Below are 20,401 nucleotides of genomic sequence, written 5' to 3' on the forward strand. Positions count from 1 at the left end.
CGATGCAATTGGCATTATTCGGCATGAAGGTCGTTTTCGATCGGATTCGGCTGTTTCGGGGTTTCCTATATCGCTGTTTAAGTTGCATTTCTCGACGATCAGGTAAATGCTATTCTGTTCCTGTTTTCAATGCTCACTCTATCCGGCTAAATCAAAACGTTCCTTTCGTTTGGTTGCCGATGGCTTTAGAAAATCCGGAAGTGCTGCTGTGGGGCTGATATCGGCGCGATGTCACATTTCGACGATATCGAGTCATCTCAGAATCATTCCCATCGTGGGGTAGATGATGGTTCCGCATAAGATGTAATTGAATTAGGCATATGAGAGAATTTCAGCGCCTGCTTCTCCGGGTTTATTCGCAGATTGAGCTGAAAGGGGGTCAAAAGATAGATCAGCATCCTCGATGACCATGATACGCTAAATATGGGGAAAATTACCACTTTCTCTCGGAACTTCGTTCCGCGGATACCACAATAATTGAAAAACAGAGGCCACAAATAAAAAAATGAAAATAAACTAGCTAACTTTGACATTGATAACTGACAACATTCATGCATTTGTAGTGGTGAGAGAAGAATAAGCTATTTTACGAGACGTTCTACCGGTGGGCCGCTCATTGTTATTGTTTACATTTGATGTTTTTGTTTACGCGAAAAGTAGCATAACATGTTATGAGCGCAAATCAAATTTTTGCTAGCAAAGATGTTTCGGTTTCTAATGTGACATGTATGAATCCCCCTTGCTGCATGATGTCACTAGCAGATGAAAAAAACATCCCCACGGTCTACGGATATTAATTATAGTGGGCTGATTGACGCATTTTTGCAGACAAATGTACCCCGTTTATTGGATGGGCCTGTATCACATGTTATGCTAGCGAAAATGTAAATAAATGGGCCCACTGGTTGGACTTCAAAACTGGTAAACATTCAAAAAACAGCTGATTTGAAACGTCTCATAAAATGCCTTATCAATTTTGACAGTTTGATCCCACTGTTAAGAAAATGCACAGAATGGAAATCAAATGCATTTAATGGATTTAAATGCAAATTTAATGGACATCTTCGAAGTAAGACGCCCCTTGGATAATGCTTTTGTTTCTAATTTGCAACTTTTTGCCCCGCGGTATACACACTTAAATTAAATCGCCGACCTCAGCAAACGGATTGCCGAGAATCCAACAGCCGAGAATCCGGTAAAAATTTTCACTGAATCTCGGTAAAAGTTTTACCGAGATGTCATTAAAACTTTGCCGAGATCTCGGTAATCCAACTTTTTACCGAGATCTCGGCAAAGTTCACCGAGTTCGGTATAATACAAGCTTGATTTGAATTATAGAGGTAAGTGCCCAAAATAGGTTCCACTGCCTAAATGTTTCCAGACCATATAAGCATATGCATCACATCAAATAAAAATTCTTGTATTCATAAATATAAGAAAACAAAAAAAAAACAACATAAGGCTATCTGACGTTTGATCACCTTTCTCCGTTTCGCTCCCGAGGAGGATAGGTTTGTTTTCATACGGAAACGTTTCCCTATGAAAATATTAAACAAAAAATTGCTATCCTCTGTGACTGCTTGAGAGAGAAGGGTGATGAACGCTAGATTGCCTTATTACGTACAGTCTGTTTATAACACAGTCCCGCAAAAAGTGAAACCAAATCTACCTATCGAACTGTCAAATCGGCTACCTATCGAGCACGCCAGCAAAATTATGAAAACAAAGTCGGGCGAAGAAGAAGAACAACACTCAAAAGAAGTTGTCTTTGCGTGTCTCTATATATACAGTCTCTATTATTACGGTTATCCACACGGAACTACAAATCAACCCAAATTTAAGTTGTTTTGACGCAATCCCGGTCTTCCGTGGAATAACTCAAATTTGCGTCAAACAGCGAACACGCTAAGGTCAGTTTACCTTTTTTTCAAAAAGTGCACATTCGCAAATATGCGTAAATGATACTCAAATATAGGTAAAAAATACTCAAATATGGGTAATGTGTACCTGATTGTAACCCAAATATGGGTAAATATTACCCATAAATGCGAATGTGCACTTTTGCAAAATATGAGTTTTATTTACCCATATTTGCGTAAAGTTTACGCAAATTTGAGTAAAATTTACCCATATTTTAGAAAAATAGGTAAACTGACCTTAGCGTGAAAGTGGTGAGTGAGTAGTTCTCGTTTGAGAGCGGCAAAAAAATTAACCCACTGGTAAGTTATTTTCACCCAACGGAGGCCTCAAATGACGCAAATTTGGGTTAACTCAAGAAAACCCAAATTTGGCTTCTTCCACGGAAGAGCAGCGGATGCGTCGGTGCTTCTCTCTTTGTTTTCGACAACATTGCGGTGGGGCGAGGGAGAAAACAACCCAACTTTGAGTTAAAACTAAAAGCAGTTTAGCCAAATTTGAGTTTTTAAAACTTATTCTTTGGGTTTTAATATTTTTCCGTGCACCACTGACGAGAAGTTGTTCATCAGAGTTGTCCCCCTGCGGGATGTCAAAGTTCTTCAGGCGCGTGAACTCATCGGCACTAGAGTCCCTATAATTAGAGTCTGGCGGACTGCCACTTTCGACCGCAGCCAATCGGGCATGACGTCATAGTGTCCTCACCGATAAATGCTACACCGTGACGTCATGCTCGATTGGCTCCGATCGAAAGTGACAGTCCGCCAGACTCTATACACGGAGAAATCAAACTACCTAATTTTTGTGTCGATTTTACTCAAAGCTGAGTATATCGAATAAACTAGTTACCCAAAATTAGGTTGTTTTCCCTCTTTCCCCCACCGATGTTGTCAAAAACAAACAGAGATGCATTTACTCTTAAGTAAATGTTTTTGCTGGAGGTGAAGGCAATTTACCTAGTGTGAGTTTAATCGATTTACTCAAATTTGGCTTATTGGGCCGAACAATGGGATTGCGTCAAAAGAACTCAATTTTGGGTAGTTTGGCGGTTCCGTGTAGACTGACTCTAATCGGCACTCCTAAAATGTGTGTACGCAGCCATTTCTTGCTCCGTGCGGGAGCGGCGAGAGCTTATCGCCATAAAGGTCCGAACACAATGTCAGCAAAACAGCAACCGGTCATTGGGGACTACGAAGGTGATGATTTTGTTTGCGGTTTTCTGTGAGAAAGTGAAGGACGGAAGATTTTTTGCTTTTTTTCACTCATACTCCCATAAGAAACCCCGTAGGAAGAAAGAGTGTTTCCCGGCTCATCAACCTTCGTAGTCCCCAATTCTAACAGTTCTACATGACAGCCATGATTTTCATCCTTTTCTCACATATGTGTTATCTGAAAAAATGACGAGATCTGTTAAAATGATACTTCTTGTAATGAAGAATAAAACCGGTTTAGTAAAAATGCATTCTAATATGATTTATGTTGATCCTTCTGATTTAGCTGGCATTCCGCATCCGCTATTACTGTGTTTCGACCTTAGAATTCCTTCTGTCGCGCGCGTTGGACAGAAAACTTCAAGCCGTTGTTTGCAACGGCAAAAAGTGGACGTACAATTTGAGCGTGGAGCAAATTGCTTACGAAAATTTTTCTTTTAAATATTCATAATTATTTTAAAACGGTTTAGATTGGTGATTATCAATCTTTGTTTCAATATTTGGTGATTAACAGCAACAGCGTAAAGGTTAGTAGAGTGTTTTATCCTGAAAATGTGTTTACTCCAAGGTGGATTTTGATTTCGAATTAAATCAGTCGTAAGGCAGCGTCCATTTATTACGTAACGCTAAAATCGACAATTTTAGACCCCCCCTCCCCCCTCCGTAACGCTTTTTTGTATGGAAACCCGAAAATTTTTGTATGGACCGTAACGCTCGGCCATACTCCCCCCCTCCCCCTAGAGCGTTACGTAATTTGTGGATGGCGCCTAAGACACGCTTGTGCTTGGGGAACGTTCACAAGTTACGTCCAACATTTAGATAGCGCGGGGGAAGGGGGGGGGGGTGTTCCAGGAAAGTGTGACAGTACGTGCATTAGATATAGGGAAATGTGTGACAGGGGGGAGGGAGTCTAGAAATCCCGAAAAGTGATGGACGTAAAAATAAATCCTCCCTTGTGAATTTGGTGCAGAAACTAGAGTATTTTAACCCTAGTGAATCCATTAGTCGCTGAATTTTTGTATTATCGTATAAATAACATTCATATAAGGAGTGATACACAAATTATGTCACGCAAAAATCGACCTTTTTCAACCCCCTCCTCCCCTATGTCACACTTTTTGTTTGGAACCTGAATATTTTTGTATGGGTTGCCCCTAATACATAAATTATGTTTACCAATGATTCTGCAAAAAGTTCTAGACCTTCCCTACATATTATACATAAAAACCATGATGAATTTCTGACTATCTGATCAGTCTAGATTTGGAAACTACTGACCGATCAGCATCAAAATGTGTAAGTATGGGTTCTTTGGGCCGGTGAAGATTCTTAGGAGGGTGTAGGGCCCCTCCTGGAGGGTGCCATACCACTTACTCTGCCGATCAGACTAAGGACTGAATAACCTCTGCTGTACGTAGGAGTCGTTTCCATTCGACTCGGTCCATGGCTGTGCGTCTCCATTCCCGCGCTCTGCGGAGGGTCCACAAATCGTCCTCATCGGTGCCATACAAATGAAACAGCTTATTGCAGACTACATCACAAATTGGACTCACACTTTTTTTGGTACGCCTAAAAAGTGTGATAAAAGTGCACATTTGCCTCGGGTCGTCTCGACGTCTTCGGTGCACTTATTCCTCCATTTACAAGGAATAAGTGCACCGAAGACCTCAACTCGATCCGACGTGGCCCTGCGCTGCAATCACACTTTGAAGGTGTGTGCACACTATTGTGTCAGTCCAATTTGGGGCGCAGTCAGCAATAACTCAAGAATTAACCCGGAAGCAGTCGAGTTGTGTACTGAGTACACGCACCATGAAAAATGAATGCTTTTGGTACATAGCGTTAGCGTGGCGTTCAAAGACGTGACTGCTCGAGGGTTAATCAAGTGATGAAGATTTATAAGTATGAACAGCTTTTAGAAGGCAAGAAATGTTTCTATGGTGGCGTGAGATTGCCTTAATTAGTTGAATGAGTTTACGCTGTTCAGTGAAACCCCTATAATAGTTATTTAAATTTTTCATTATGTAACTCATTTCAGTTGCATAATGAGCCAGTTCGGAAGAATTGGCCATTATGATACCAAAATGAGTTATATAAAATGTAAATTATGATACCGTAATCCGGGGTCAAATTGATCCCTTTAAAACAACTTTTGCGGATAACATCAGTGCCTGTTCAAATATTGCCAAAAGAATTTCTGAAAAACCAGTACCCTGTGGATCTCCATGGAACCATGTGACAGAATTTTGTTCAACAAATTTGAACTTTAAGTTAAATAACTCCAAATATCAAAATACTGGAAATACCTCTTTGGGGCGAAATTGATCAGTATATAATTAAGCATCGGTTGGAAAAGAAAATTTCCTTCTCCGCTTAACTATGCTTTTCTAAAACCGAATAAGGCATCTAAAATCTTACAACTAGTGTATTTAATATTTTAAATGCAAAATTAAATTTTGAAATTTCCCCTTAAACGCCTAAAGGTAGGCAATTTCATTGGAAATAAGTGATTTCTATCACAATAAATGACTATTTCCTCATAAAATAAACTTTTTATAACTATTTCTTGTTCTGATTAACTGCATGACATCCCAACCAAGGCTCCACAAAAATGTTAAAACAGAGAATTTACGGAAAGCCATATTAGCAATTGGTTGTTTAGTAGCAACGATTTCAGCTAAATGAGAAATACATTGCAAATTCCTTGAAAAAATAAGGCAAAACTAACTTTTTTCTAAAAAATTAAAAGTCTACACTCATCTCTAGACATCTACGAATTAGATGACGTAAAAAGTTTAAGGTCATTATGACGCTTAAGAGTTCCTAGTATGGAATTACAATGCAGTACCCGAGTGATCAATTTCACCCCGCTGATCAATTTGACCCCGGTTTACGGTACTGAATTGCATAAATATATTTTAAGAATCAGCTGACGTAAAATAAGATTTAAGGAAGTGAAAAAAACAAAGTAGTGGGTGTTTATCAAGCTTATTAAAATTTCATGTATCAATGAAATTTATTTAATTTTATTTATTTCAAAAATTTGATGGTATGGTGGTGGGGCAAAGTGAGAAACTTATGAAAAAATTATGAAAACGGTTCATATCTTAACCAAACGAGATTAAATTTTCTCTGTTTTGATGCGCATACAGTAGGCTCCTTGGAACCCCACAGTTCCCTCAAAAGACAACCCCGTAATACCCTCAAATTTGTTTAAAAGGGTTGTGGGTTGTTGTACCAATGCTTTATCTTTAAAAAGAATAGCCAATTAACATTTGATTATTTACAAAACAGGGATTGCTAATTCTGCCCCATCTAGGGTGCTCACTAGGCCCCACTCTAAAAACGCTAAAAACGCAATTAACCATTTGGCATGTTTTTAAAATCATGACTTTTTGCAATGTTTATAACTTTTGTCGGAAAAGGGTCATACGTTGAAATTTCACATACCTAAATTTATTTTCTGATTTATTTTTTTTTTATTTTCTGACAAAAGACTTAAGCTGCTCATTATGCCGCGGTATTCAAACCATGGTACCACCACCGACGAAGTACAACCACAGACAAACAGACGTAACACCACAGACAAACAGACGTAACACTTCGAACATTTTTCGATTCAAATCATAGTCGCGGAAACATGTTCGCCCAATGCTAAAAGGGCTGAGTTTGGCCAACTTTCAACTAGGTGGCGGTAGTGGGCAAACGTCAAACTCGAACGAAAACGATGCGAGCGCCACGGATGGGCAGTTGGCCAACTATCAAATTTTTAAATAGACCGTTAAATCGGTGTACGATGAAGATTACCAGAGTGTTACGTCTGTTTGTCTGTGGTAACACCTTGAACACTATCATCACTTGGTGGACATTAGCGTGGGACACAAAAAGACATTTTATTCCTGTACACTTTTTGAGCTCCATTTTAGCCCCATAACAACTGTGCAAAATTTCAGCTCGATCGGAGAAACTATATTTTATCGCCAGCCGTTTTAAGTTGTCATACGATTTACTATGGGAAGAATCACTTTTTCAAAGAAAAATCGCCAGACGTTGCCCCTTAACCCCTAAAAATACATCAATGAATGATTTCTGTTGGAAATTTTACGAGGAACAAACTCTCTGAAGATCGCAAAGCGATCTAAGGCATGTGGAAAAAGCTATTGACTGAAAACCGAATGGCATGCCAACGCTGTTTAACATGTAAGGAATAACAATAAATAATGAAATCTCGTCATTTCATCGATCGGGTAAGGCTTAATAACTTTTTCTACGAATGCCGCATCGCTTTGCGGTCTTCGGAGGTCTGATTCCTCGTGAAGTTATCTACAGAAATCATTCAACGACTTATTTTTAGGGATCAATGGGTGACCTCAAGCGATTTTTCTTTGAAGAAGTAAATTTTTCCCATAGTAAATCGTATGAAAAATTAAGAATGGCGGGCGCTAAAATATAGTTTCTTCGATCGATCTGAAATTTTGCACAGTTGATGTGGGACCGAAAAGGAATTCAAAAAGTATACAGGAGTTGGAGTTTTTCCATTGTTTTTATATTTTCCCATATAAACCGTGTACCAGGCTAGTGGACATGTTTCATTCGTCACTACACAGCTAATCGCGTTCGGTAATTTTTACCGAAATCTCAACCGCTGAGCGTTCGGTAATGGATTTTTAACGAAATTCTGTGAAAAATTACCAAATTTCGGTAAAATCGGTACCAATTGCAAAAGGGCGTAACTCCTTTGTTACCAACGCCTTCTCACTGAGCTGTGGATCGTATTTCATTCATCTCACGCAATTCGCATCCATTAGGCACCCTACACACTACTCAAACCGTTTGACCAATATTGCCACCGCCCCCAGGTTAGTCGAACCAGCGAATGTTTCTGCAACCGTATGACGAACTGCCAAATCGTTTCGCTCCTACATGTCACTTTAGTTGCACCAACATGCTTACCCATATGAAATCGCATTATGTTTGTGCAACAACACTACACACGGTACGATCCAATGAGAGTCTAATAGAGGTGGGGAAGACAATACTTTATGTGCGTGAGATCTGTGTCTGGTGCAAAACATGTCACTACTACAAGCAAAGCGAGCTCCCATAAGAACGCGTGTCAAATAGTGACGTCACTATTTGTGTTTACATTTTTCTTTGCTTACTAATACATAGCCATATCTTCTTCTTCCCCACCTGTAATATACTCTCATTGGGTACGATCGGTTCGTCAAACAATAGGCCATATGAATAAAACTGTGGAAATACTCTTTACTCAGATCTCTATGAAGATTCACAGAGATTTGCTCTACGGCTTCACATAGATTTAGTAAAGAGTATTTACTCATCTTTATTCATATGGCATATTGGCTCCGCCCACCTTGGTTTGAGTAAAATCAAACTGGTTTCTGGAGCAGCATTTGAAAAGGGCATACAAGCATTGGTAAACAATGACTTCACACGTCGCTCCTGAGGCCCCCTCAGCTTATTCACAAAAACTTAGACCGTTATCAGATAGAGCAAACATCGATCTTTCGGATAACGGTGTTCATTTGCGTGGGCGGGCTGCTGTTCTGCCCTACGAAGCGTTTTAGAAAAAAGACACAAGACCTCTTGGGCCTTTTTCAATTGTTGCTCCAGGTTTGATTTTTGCCGACCAAACCGTCAACCGTCAAATCGGTTTGACGAACTGCCAAACAGCATCACACACGGTCAAACTTAGCACCAACTTCAACACCAACCGGGGGCGGAGTCAATGTTGGTCAAACCGTTTGACTGGTATGTATGTAGGGTGCCTTAAACGAAAGAGGAGAATTTTATCTTTCTATTTGTGCTAGTGGATTGCTCGAGAGGGTTGGGATACGCTTTACAGCTTTGTGAGAAGGCATTGGTTGTAAGAGCAGTTACGCCCTTTTGAAATGTTGGTGCCGAAATGTTATCGTTTATCTGTCAAACTCTAACGTGTTTCGGTAAAAGTTGCTACCTTTACCGATTTTTTATTCATAACCTTGTGAACATTTTCTTGGAAACTTGTGCGATGGTACACGGAACTACAAATCAACCCAAATTTAAGTTGTTTTGACGCAATCCCGGTCTTCCGTGGAATAACTCAAATTTGCGTCAAACAGCGAAAGTGGTGAGTGAGTAGTTCTCGTTTGAGAGCGGCAAAAAAATTAACCCACTGGTAAGTTATTTTCACCCAACGGAGGCCTCAAATGACGCAAATTTGGGTTAACTCAAGAAAACCCAAATTTGGCTTCTTCCACGGAAGAGCAGCGGATGCGTCGGTGCTTCTCTCTTTGTTTTCGACAACATTGCGGTGGGGCGAGGGAGAAAACAACCCAACTTTGAGTTAAAACTAAAAGCAGTTTAGCCAAATTTGAGTTTTTAAAACTTATTCTTTGGGTTTTAATATTTTTCCGTGTATTTATTCATGTGACAAAGCTGTCACGGGTATAGGGGGTACACTAATGGTTAAAATCCCCCAGAAAATTTGTCGCATAATACCTAGTCAGGCACTGAGAGCCTGGCATATCGTGATACGTTTAGATCTGTGGATAAGGGAACTCGAGCAATCGTGATCCCTTCGTGTTTTCTTTGAATGATGTTGGCATACATGACAATGATGACGTTGGAGCTACATGTAAACTAGATTACACAGCTTTTTTTTCAACAGCTGATCTTTTTTTCCAGTCCTTCAGTAATGTACATACCTTACGGGTATCAAAAATGGATTTGAAAATCGAACTTTTTTATTGCATAATCTTAAAGTATCTAGCAAGACAAAACACATTCCAAATTTCATGAAGATTGGTGCACTAGAACAAAAGTTACAGCACATTTTAGCGCGCACTCACCCAGAATAGGAACAAGGCATTTTCTGCTTACTTTTTATTTGTGAATTTTAATTATCCAGCAATTTACGAGCTCTAATGGCCGCTACAATCATGCTCTCTTTCTGGTAGGGATAAGACGATCTGACGTTTGGCTTGTGTCGTTTGACAGCTTATCGATAAATTTTATGATCGATTTAATCGATCACCTGCCAAACGTCAGATCGTCTTACACAGCTAATCGCGTTCGGTATTTTTTTTACCGAAATCTCAACCGCTGAGCGTTCGGTAATGGATTTTTAACGAAATTCTGTGAAAAATTACCAAATTTCGGTAAAATGTTATCGTTTATCTGTCAAACTCTAACGTGTTTCAGTAAAAGTTGCTACCTTTACCGATTTTTTCCTGTAAAGCACACTTAACGGTTGAGATTTCGGTGAAAAATTACCGAAGTCGGTGATTTTTTCTAACTGTGAATCTCTACCAGAAAGAGAGCATGATTGTGGCGGCCATTAGAGCTCATAAATTGCTGGATAGCTAATTCTTCACATGGACAACGCAAAGCGCAAAACTTTAAACGCGATTATCTCGAAATTGTATTTTTAAGGTGCTGTTACGGTGATCATGATAACTCAAAAACTAGTTGACCATTTTGAAATTTTTTTTGTGAACCATTCAGTACCTCGTTATGTTCAAGTATGTAACCTTTAAAGCGGTTTTAATAAATCTTAAATTTCAGCTTTTGGTGAAAATTAGCCTAACTGTTCTGACATTTTGATAACTTGAGGGCTTGAGAAAAGAAAACTATATCAAACATAATTATCAAAGTTGGGCTACCAGCGGACCTGGTGTGACGGTTAGAACACTTGACTATCACGCTAAAGGACCTGGGATCGAATCCCACTCTCGACAAACTCACAAAATGTGAGTTCTTCCTTCGAAAGGGAGGTAAAGCGTGGGTCCCGAGAAGAACTAGCCTAGGGCCAAAAACTTTGTTAATACTAATATAAAAGTGATACGATGAGACTTGATCCTTGAATTAGTCTATGCTTGATCCCTCGAAGATTACACACATATTATATGTTTGAAAAATAACTCCATTCGGTAGTTTGTACTAACGTGGACTTTTAGTATATGCAATGATGAGATGTGTAAGCGTGTAGAATTATAATTTTAGTACATATCATGAAAATGGGGAAAAAATGTCCCTATTTTAAAATCTGAAATAGTCCTAAAAGTTTAAGAAGATCTTACATTTTTATTTCAATAATCAACAATACAAGAAAATTTGTGAAGAAAATTAATTAAAAGCTTCTGGAGTCATTTAGTTTACTCGATGCCCTTAGATGCTCAAAGGGAGATCAAGTGTCACTCTTCTTTTTATGCTCCAAAAGATAAGCCTTTAAAAACCACAGCTTAGAGAACTTTTAAATTGTTGTGAAGAAAAACGTATATGCTTATATTTCCCAAAATTCTGTGCGAGAATCGAGTTTAGCGTTTTTCTCAAAGTTATAGCCACATTAGGAAAAAGGGATCAAGTCCTCCTAGTCTGCCCAATCGCTGAGTGCAATGTTTAACATGAAACACTTTTCTATTCGATCCCAATGTTTATGAAATATACCCCAAGAGTTGTGAGAATCACAAAGTTTCAAATTGTTACCTATGTGAAACATAAACAATACCGTTCCATCCGTAACAGTCATCTTGAATAACAATTAATTTTCGGTACCCATGTGCGTGTTTTGTTTCAGCAATTGCTTCAAAATGCCAAAAATTAAAAAACAATCGAATTTGCAGAAAGCAAAAATAAGAAAGTTTTATGATAAGAAACGAAATGTTGTTGAGAAGAAATCTCAGTGGGATAACATTAGTGAGAAGGCGTGTAGTGATGACACTGGAAACTGTTCAGAGGTACGGAGTGCAGAACCAACAGAGCAGGCAATTGACAACTGCAATGCAAACACGCGGAAAGAGAAAAACAGGCTCAACATGAAGAAAAAACGAAGTGACAACGCAGAGTACAGCAAACTGGAGAACGTGAAAAATAAGCAGAGAATTAAAAATATGCGAATGAACAATGCATATAAGAAATCTGAAAGGGAAAACAATTCACAGAGGATGATGGAAAAGAGGAAGCATGATGAATACATGCAGCAAGAGAAACAGAAGAATTTACAAAGGATATCCGATTTAAGAAAATATGGAGAGTACAGAGAGCAAGAAAAACAGAAAAACTTGCAGCGAATGATGGAAACAAGAGCGAAAGAAGACTACAAGCAACATGAGAATCAACAAAATTTACGGAGGATTGCAGAAATAAGGAAACGCGATGAATACATGCAGCAAGAGAAACAAAAGAATTTGGAAAGGATTTCCGATTTGAGAAAACAGGAGGAGTACAGAGAACAAGAAAAACAGAAAAATTTGCAGCGAATGATGGAAACAAGAACGAAAGAAGACTACAAGCAACATGAGAATCAACAAAATTTACGGAGGATGGCAGAAATAAGGAAACGCGATGAATACATGCAGCAAGAGAAACAAAAGAATTTGGAAAGGATTTCCGATTTGAGAAAACAGGAGGAGTACAGAGAACAAGAAAAACACAAAAATTTGCAGCGAATGATGGAAACAAGAACGAAAGAAGACTACAAGCAACATGAGAATCAACAAAATTTACGGAGGATGGCAGAAATAAGGAAACGCGATGAATACATGCAGCAAGAGAAACAAAAGAATTTGGAAAGGATTTCCGATTTGAGAAAACAGGAGGAGTACAGAGAACAAGAAAAACAGAAGAACTTGCAGCGAATGATGGAAACAAGAACGAAAGAAGACTACAAGCAACATGAGAATCAACAAAATTTACGGAGGATGGCAGAGATAAGGAAACATGAGGGCTACAAGCAACTAGAGAAACAGAAGAATTTGCAGAGGATAAGGGATCTCCGAGACACAGATGAAGAGTTTTCATGCCAGGAAAAAGAAAAAAATAGAGATCGCATGAAAAAGATTCGAACAGATTTGCAATATGTTCATAAGGAACATAAGAGCAATATTGAGCGCATGCAAAATACACGCGACGATGACATGCTGAGAATCACCGAAAGGCAAAGAGATCGACAAAGTAGGCGTGAAAAACGGTGCTCTGAGATAATAAGGCACCGAGATGCTTTATACAACAACTTGAAGCGACATGAAACAGACCAAACTTCAGTTGAACTTCTGACGTTTATTGAGAGCAGAAAAGAAGTGCCTACATGTTTCTGCTCTTGTTGTGAACGCATGTTCTTTGGAAAAGGACTGAAAAAAATCACTCGCGAAAAGGTGGTTTCTCTAATCGCGGCTAAAATTGATACGGAGAATGCACACATAACTCTTTGGGTGGATTCGCACATACTGAATAACTATGAAGAACATAGACAAAATTATCTTTGCCACACATGTCATAAGTACGTAAGTGCAGGAAAAATACCGAAACTTTCAAGCAGTAATGGATTAAAACTGGCAGCAGTCCCGGAATGTTTGGAAGAATTAAATCCAATTGAGGAACGTATCGTCTCACCGTATGTGCCGTTCATCAAGATCATTATGCTTAATCATCGTGCTTCAAATCCACAAGTTGGCGCTCAAGGCAGTGTGATATATGTTCCTACCGATGTTAATGAAATGGAGCAGTCCCTTCCTAGGAACATTAACAATATCAATATGATAGCCATACCAGTGGAGTTTAAAAGGCATATGGGACATGCATCCAGTTATCTTAAAGGGCTGGTACGTAAGGATAAAGTTGAGGCAGCTGGAAATTACTTGCAGGAAACGGAACTGTATAAGAAGTATGGAATTCGTTTCTCGGAGAATGCATATGATGGTTTGGACATAAATGATGACGAACCTAATTTGGACACAAACGAATTTGAAGATGACAGGGTTGAACGAGAAGCAGGAATAAACATAGACGAAGAATTCGCGAATTTACTGCACGAAGGAGACGACGAATGCTTGCTGATTGATTTGAATGAAGTAGCTGCACAAAATACGATCGTAGTAATGGCTCCTGGACAAAACCAAAAACCGGTATCACCATACAGTAACCCGGACATAGAATATCTTTGCTTTCCAAAAATTTTTGCTGGGCAACCACGGAGTTTGACAGACAAAAACATAACATACAACGATATCATTAAATGGGAAATTCGGTACTACAACAACAGGATTGAACCAAGGCGTATACTACACCTTTCAAAGAAAAAGTTGCTTAATGAATCGTACAATTCTATTAAAGTTGCCATTCGGAAGAAAAAAAATGCAAAAAATGTGACGGCTCAAGAAGCACTGCAACCTGATTATATTGGAGGTTTATTATCGTTCAACAATGGATTAAGATTCATGGATCAAATGCGATGTGCCCCTGCGTATATGGAGCAAAAAAAGAAGGTTTTATGTGGACTGATGCGGCAAATCGGTACTCCTGTATTCTTTCTCACGGTATCTGCAGTTGAAACTAATTGGCCAGAATTGATTCAAGCTCTAGTAGAGTATACTTCAGGTACAAAAATTAGTTTGTATGATGCATTGAATTTATCGTATGAGGAAAGGGCTAAACTGGTGAAGGAAAATTCCGTATTTACTGCAATGTATTATGATAACAAAATCAAGAACTTGATGAAATTAATTAACAAAGCAGAAGGAGGAATTTTCGAAACATACAAGGTCACCGACTTCTTCCGCAGACGGGAATTTCAACAGCGAGGATCGCCTCATGATCATATATTGTTGTGGATTGACAATGCACCTAAAATAGATCGTGATGATAGCAGCACTTTTGACCTAGTCATACAGTTTGCAGACAAGCACATAACGTGCGAATTTGACGAGAAAAATCCATTTTGTAACTATCTGCGACACAAGCATACCCACACATGCAGTAAAGGAAAGAAAAATAAAAACATCTGTAGATTCAATTTCCCCAAATTTGTAATGCCACGGACAACGATTCTTGAACCGTTGTCCAAAGAGGAAAGAACTACTGAAGTGAAGTCTAATCTGGAAAAAATCAAAAACCTGATGGAACAGTTCTATGTGAGTAAAGAAAGAATTGTCAAAAGCTTTGATGAAGTTTTGGAGCACCTTCAGATGTCAGAGGAGACGTATTTTACAGCTTTAAGAAGCTCTATTAATAAGCTAGCAATCTTTTATAAGCGCAGGAGTTGTGAGGTAGATATCAATACTTACAATCGAATAATTCTCAATTTGATGGAATCAAATGTCGATTTGCAACTTGTTGTGGACGAATATGCTGTAGCATCGTACATTGTGGATTATGTGGCGAAAGGAGAAGCAGGGCTTTCTAAAGGACTGAAAGACCTTCAAACTGAACTGGACAAAGGAGATCGTAATTTACAGGATCGGTTACGATGCATCATGAACAAATTCCTGAACGGACACGTGATATCAACATCAGAAGCAGTATACCATTGCTTAGGAACACCTATAACAGAGTTCAGTCGAAGTGCTATATTTATAAATACGGGGCGCAGTGAGGAAAGAGTAGCGTTCTTAAAAACGAACAAGCAGTTGCAAGCAATGGATCCTGATTCAACTGACATCGTAGGAAAAGATATTCTTACACATTATTCAGAACGAAAAGCTTTGGATGATGTTTGCTTAGCTGAATACGCCGCATATTATTTCCAAACAGCGAAGAAAACAAGACGAGATAAGAATTTGGATTCGGACGATGAAGGTAACGAGACAGACACGGAGAGAGATGACTCTGAGAATATACGCCGCAGGAAGGCCAGAATCGTACGGCACGTGCGATATACGTATGAAAAAGATCCGGACAATTTCTTTCGCGAACAATTGCTGTTATTTCTTCCATGGAGAAACGAAGAGGAGGAAATTGAATCGATTAACTGGAGTGCAAAGTTTTATGATAACAAAGAGTTGATCGATAAAAATCGCAATAACCTGTTCAAGTTGTCTAGCGATCGATTGGATGATGCTATGCTAGCAGCTGAACAGCACAGACAAATAGCCGATGCAGATGAAATTGAAGATTTTGAGAAAAATCAAATTCCTAAGGAACAAGAGATCGATATCCTTGTGCAAGTGGGGATAGATCGTCCAAAAAGTAATGTACCTTTTATTTACACTGCCCCTCCAAAAATACACGAACACAATCTCTTTGAGATGCTATGTAAACTGAATGAGCGACAAAGGGAAATTGTAATGCACATCTACAAGTCATTCAGTACCGGAAAATTACCTCTTCGAATTTTTATTTCGGGATCTGCTGGAGTGGGCAAAAGCATGGTTATTTCTACTATTTTCCAGTTAATCACATACCATTTGGAATATTCAACTTCAGTTCAGACCAAAATACTGATTCCATTAAAGTTTTGTTATGCGCGTTTTCTGGAAAAGCAGCTTTTCTGATTGGAGGAAATACGTTACACTCTGCATTTGCTCTACCACTACAAGAAAATGCGAAAATGTCGGATTTACCCATGGATGCTGCCAACAATTTAAGACAACAACTGAAGGACTGCAAATTGGTCATCATTGATGAGATATCGATGGTTGGAAGCACCATTTTCAGTCGGATCGATACACGGTTGCGGCAAATCACTGGAAGAAACGAAACCTTTGGTGGATTATCGGTAATCACAGTTGGCGATTTTCTTCAATTACCACCTGTAAAAGACTCGGCCATCTTCTTGTCTCCGAAGCACAGTAATTAAAACAAGCATCTCACCATTATGGGACGAATTTAACCTTTATGAGCTTACAGAGGTTATGCGACAGAAAGATGATTTGAACTTTGTTAGAGCTCTCAATAGTTTTGCTCGTGGAGAAATGACAGACGAAGACATCAAAATCATAAAATCTCGAGAAATACAGGAAGATCAAGTACCCGATGAAGCCATCAGGCTTTACTATACAAACGCTAATGTTGATAAATATAATGACAAAAAGATATCGGAATCACTCGCATCTGAAATAGAGTGCAATGCTGTTGACACAATTACAGGAAAACTAAAACCACATCAAAGAACTGCAAAGATTAAAATGTGGAGAGAACGACCGACCAAAGATTGTGGAGGATATCCATATGCGATCCGGTTCAAACAAGGAATTAAATACATGCTGACAGCTAATCTTGACGTTGCAGACGGATTAGTTAATGGAGCTACTGGAGTTTTAGAATATGTTTTTTGCAATCCTGGGACTGAAAAACCAACTATTGTTTTTCTAAAATTTGACTCTAGTAATGTAGGCAAGAAGATACGACAGCAGTACAGGAATTTCATGGAGAACAACAATATCAACCTCAGTTGGACGCCAATCCCTAGGAAAGTATACAACCTGACAACTCATTTCCAGAAAGATTACCAGATGATTCGGGATCAGTTTCCAATAGTACCTTGCGAAGCTCTAACTATTCATAAAAGTCAAGGTCAAACATACAGACATGTTTGTATCGATTTCAGGAAGTCTGGTAACCTTACCCGCCAGTTAGTTTATGTAGAACTCAGTCGCGTGACGAGTCTTTCAGGACTTTATATTCTAGGTAATTTTCCTGGAAATATGAAAAGCAATAATACAATTGATGCTTGTTTGAACGAAATGGATAGACTAAGAAAAGAACGGTCATTGTCGCTTGTTTACAATAATTTAGTTAATGTATCAGGGCTCAAAGTAGTTTACTTGAATATACGATCATTACGAGCGAATAAAAAGCATGTAGACGTGGACCCATGGTATTTCCGCTTTGATATATTAATTTTCTCTGAAACATGCTTGTACGCCAATGAAAAGATTGAATTTCCTGGATTTAATTTGGTCTATCGTTCAGATACTATTAAGTATCCGGATTATGTTAAAAAGAACATTTCCAAAGGAATTATTTGTTTTGTAAGAAGCAGTTTAAAAGCAAACGTTGTCGACTATTGTACCGAATTTAAGGCGGATCAAAAAGGACATTATCATAGTCATATAGATCTGGTAAAATTTGTAGTTAATGAAATACAGATAATAAGTGGATATAAATCACCAAAAGTTAGTGTTTGCGATTTTATAGATACAATGCTTCGACTTCAGTTGGAGGAATCTTGTCCAACTATTGTCATAGGTGATTTCAATTTTAATCTTAATGATACAAGAAATGCACAAATCCATGAGTTTAGTTCCTTTATGATCAGCCATTCATATGTTTCGAAACTACCGCCAAAAGAAGCAACAACTATTTTGGGTTCACGACTAGATATAGTGTACGCCAATTTTGAAAATATTACTGCTGGAGTTTACGAATGCTACTTTTCTGATCATAAACCAATATATTGTATAATTTCTAGTGAGCAACCATGCCTTACTGATGTGAACAAAATTGACAACGGTAATATTCAACTGTTTGGGAAGTCTTCTGACATAGTATCCATAGATAGTAAATCAATAGCGTCTTGTGTTAACTTGTCATCTGAAGGCAATAGCATAAGATCTAGCAATAGGAATATTGCAGATTTATCCTTTCAGTACAGTGATATTGAACCAGATTTAGAACATTTAAATATACATCACAACATTAGAGATTGGATTAACTCAGTAGATACGACCAATGATGCATATGATAATGGAAATGAAAAATTGCTCAAAAATGTTCAACAGGTATTCTATAACGATCCGTATACATTTACTAATTCAGAAGAGTTGCTGGTAGCTTATACAGATAACAATGTAATGCGTTACAAAAGTGATATTGACCACATTGCAAGCTACTTAAGAAATTTACCTATTAACATTTTCAAATGTAACAGAGATAGACTATTGTCAGTTCAAACATTGAATGGATTCTTAGAGATTCCAATAACTGGAGACGGTGGTTGCCAATTTAATGCGATTTCGTATGCAGTGGTAGGAAATGAAAGTTTTTCTTTTGATCTTAGAGCAATTGCATTCCAAACCGTAATCGAAAACATACATCTATTCGATAAAATCAAAAATACCATTGGTTTGGAATCAGACACATTGTTTAACCTTCTTCAGATATGTTGTTCAGAAAGATTATTCGGTAACCTTGACACCCTGTTTGCTCTCAGTATGGCTCTTGAACGAATTATATTTATCATGCTGCATCACGAAAACGGAGAACAACGGTTTGTTAAAGTTGAACCACCAAGTTACAGTAATACTGATTTACCAATATTACTGCATTTGACAAGACCAGGTCAAGCAGACGCACATTATAATGTTCTCCTTCCATCTGATGTAAACACACCATACGACTTTACATGCTACGATGTGTATAACTTGAATCATATAGTGATGAGTTAAAGGACGTTGGTGTAACCTGCTAAAACAAATCAATATTAGCCATAACAACCATATTAGCTAAAATCTTCTGAAACTGCTGAAAATCATATTAGCTAAAGTCTTCTGAAAATGAGATGGGAGGGGCTGAATACGGTTTACCGTGTTAGCTAAAACCTCCTAAAACGATACAGAAGAGGCTGAATATGATGCAACGACAGGTGAGGCTGAATACGGCTTGCCCTGCGGCTTGCCGTATTAGCTCAATCTCCTGAATAAGACACAGAAGAGGCTGAATATGGTTCAACGACAGGAGAGGCTGAATACGGCTTGCCATATTAGCTCAATCTCCTAAGTAAGACACAGAAAATGGTTCTGAGATAAGAAGCTGAATGCATGTTTCAGTAGTAGATAATCTTGATTAGAAGTACTGATGACTTGAAAAAAAAAAACTGGGCAACAATGAGTAGTGTTGGCAGCTATGACACCCCTGACTTTGATCAGATAATATCCATATTTTTATGGGGGGGACCCAGAGCCATTTCTAAGCGCTTAAAACATAAACATGTTTTCCAGCATGTTTTGCTATACATTCCAATATACCTACTGTCTTTTAAAAAAATAATTCTATAAAAATTACTCATTTTTGCCTTTCTGGTACGGCAAGGTGTACCAGCCTCATGGTGTCGAATATTTTTAGAAAAAAAAATCAATATCGCTAAATCGCCCACCAAATGAGTGCTAAGGGTCTATTCTTTCATTTGGTGCTAAGAGCAAAATGTTCTATCGGGGGTTATTTTTTTCAATTTAAATTTTTGAGTGAATACTTCTCAAAATGGGTATTTTTCGGAAATTTGTTCTAGAAATCACAAAAAAAATGTTCTAGACCACCCGAAAGAACATTTCCCTTTTAGAACCAAATATAAGGGCCAATTTCTTCACCCTGGCTTAAGCGTTAAACCAGGTTTAACTATATGGGTAAGCCTGGCTTACTGGTTAAGCCGGGGTGAAGAAATCGAACCTAAGAAGCAAGAAATCGGAGATCCTTAGCTTTTGTTTGGTGGGGGACATAGTGATACTGATTTTTTTTTTCAGACATGGTGGCCGCAGTGTTTTGAATTTTATCGCGAGTCA

General features: G+C 38.4%; 1 long non-coding RNA gene across 1 annotated transcript; it reads right to left on the reverse strand.

Annotated features, from left to right (window-relative positions):
- Positions 1-135: 135 nt before the first annotated feature.
- On the reverse strand, positions 136-547 carry LOC109410472 (uncharacterized). The gene is made up of 2 exons (XR_002130195.3): positions 438-547; positions 136-368 (listed from the first exon to the last, which is right to left on the reverse strand). It is a non-coding gene; the product is annotated as an uncharacterized LOC109410472 (long non-coding RNA).
- Positions 548-20,401: the final 19,854 nt, after the last annotated feature.

The sequence above is a fragment of the Aedes albopictus genome, chromosome 2, assembly GCF_035046485.1.
Source record: "Aedes albopictus strain Foshan chromosome 2, AalbF5, whole genome shotgun sequence".
Lineage (NCBI taxonomy): Eukaryota > Metazoa > Arthropoda > Insecta > Diptera > Culicidae > Aedes > Aedes albopictus.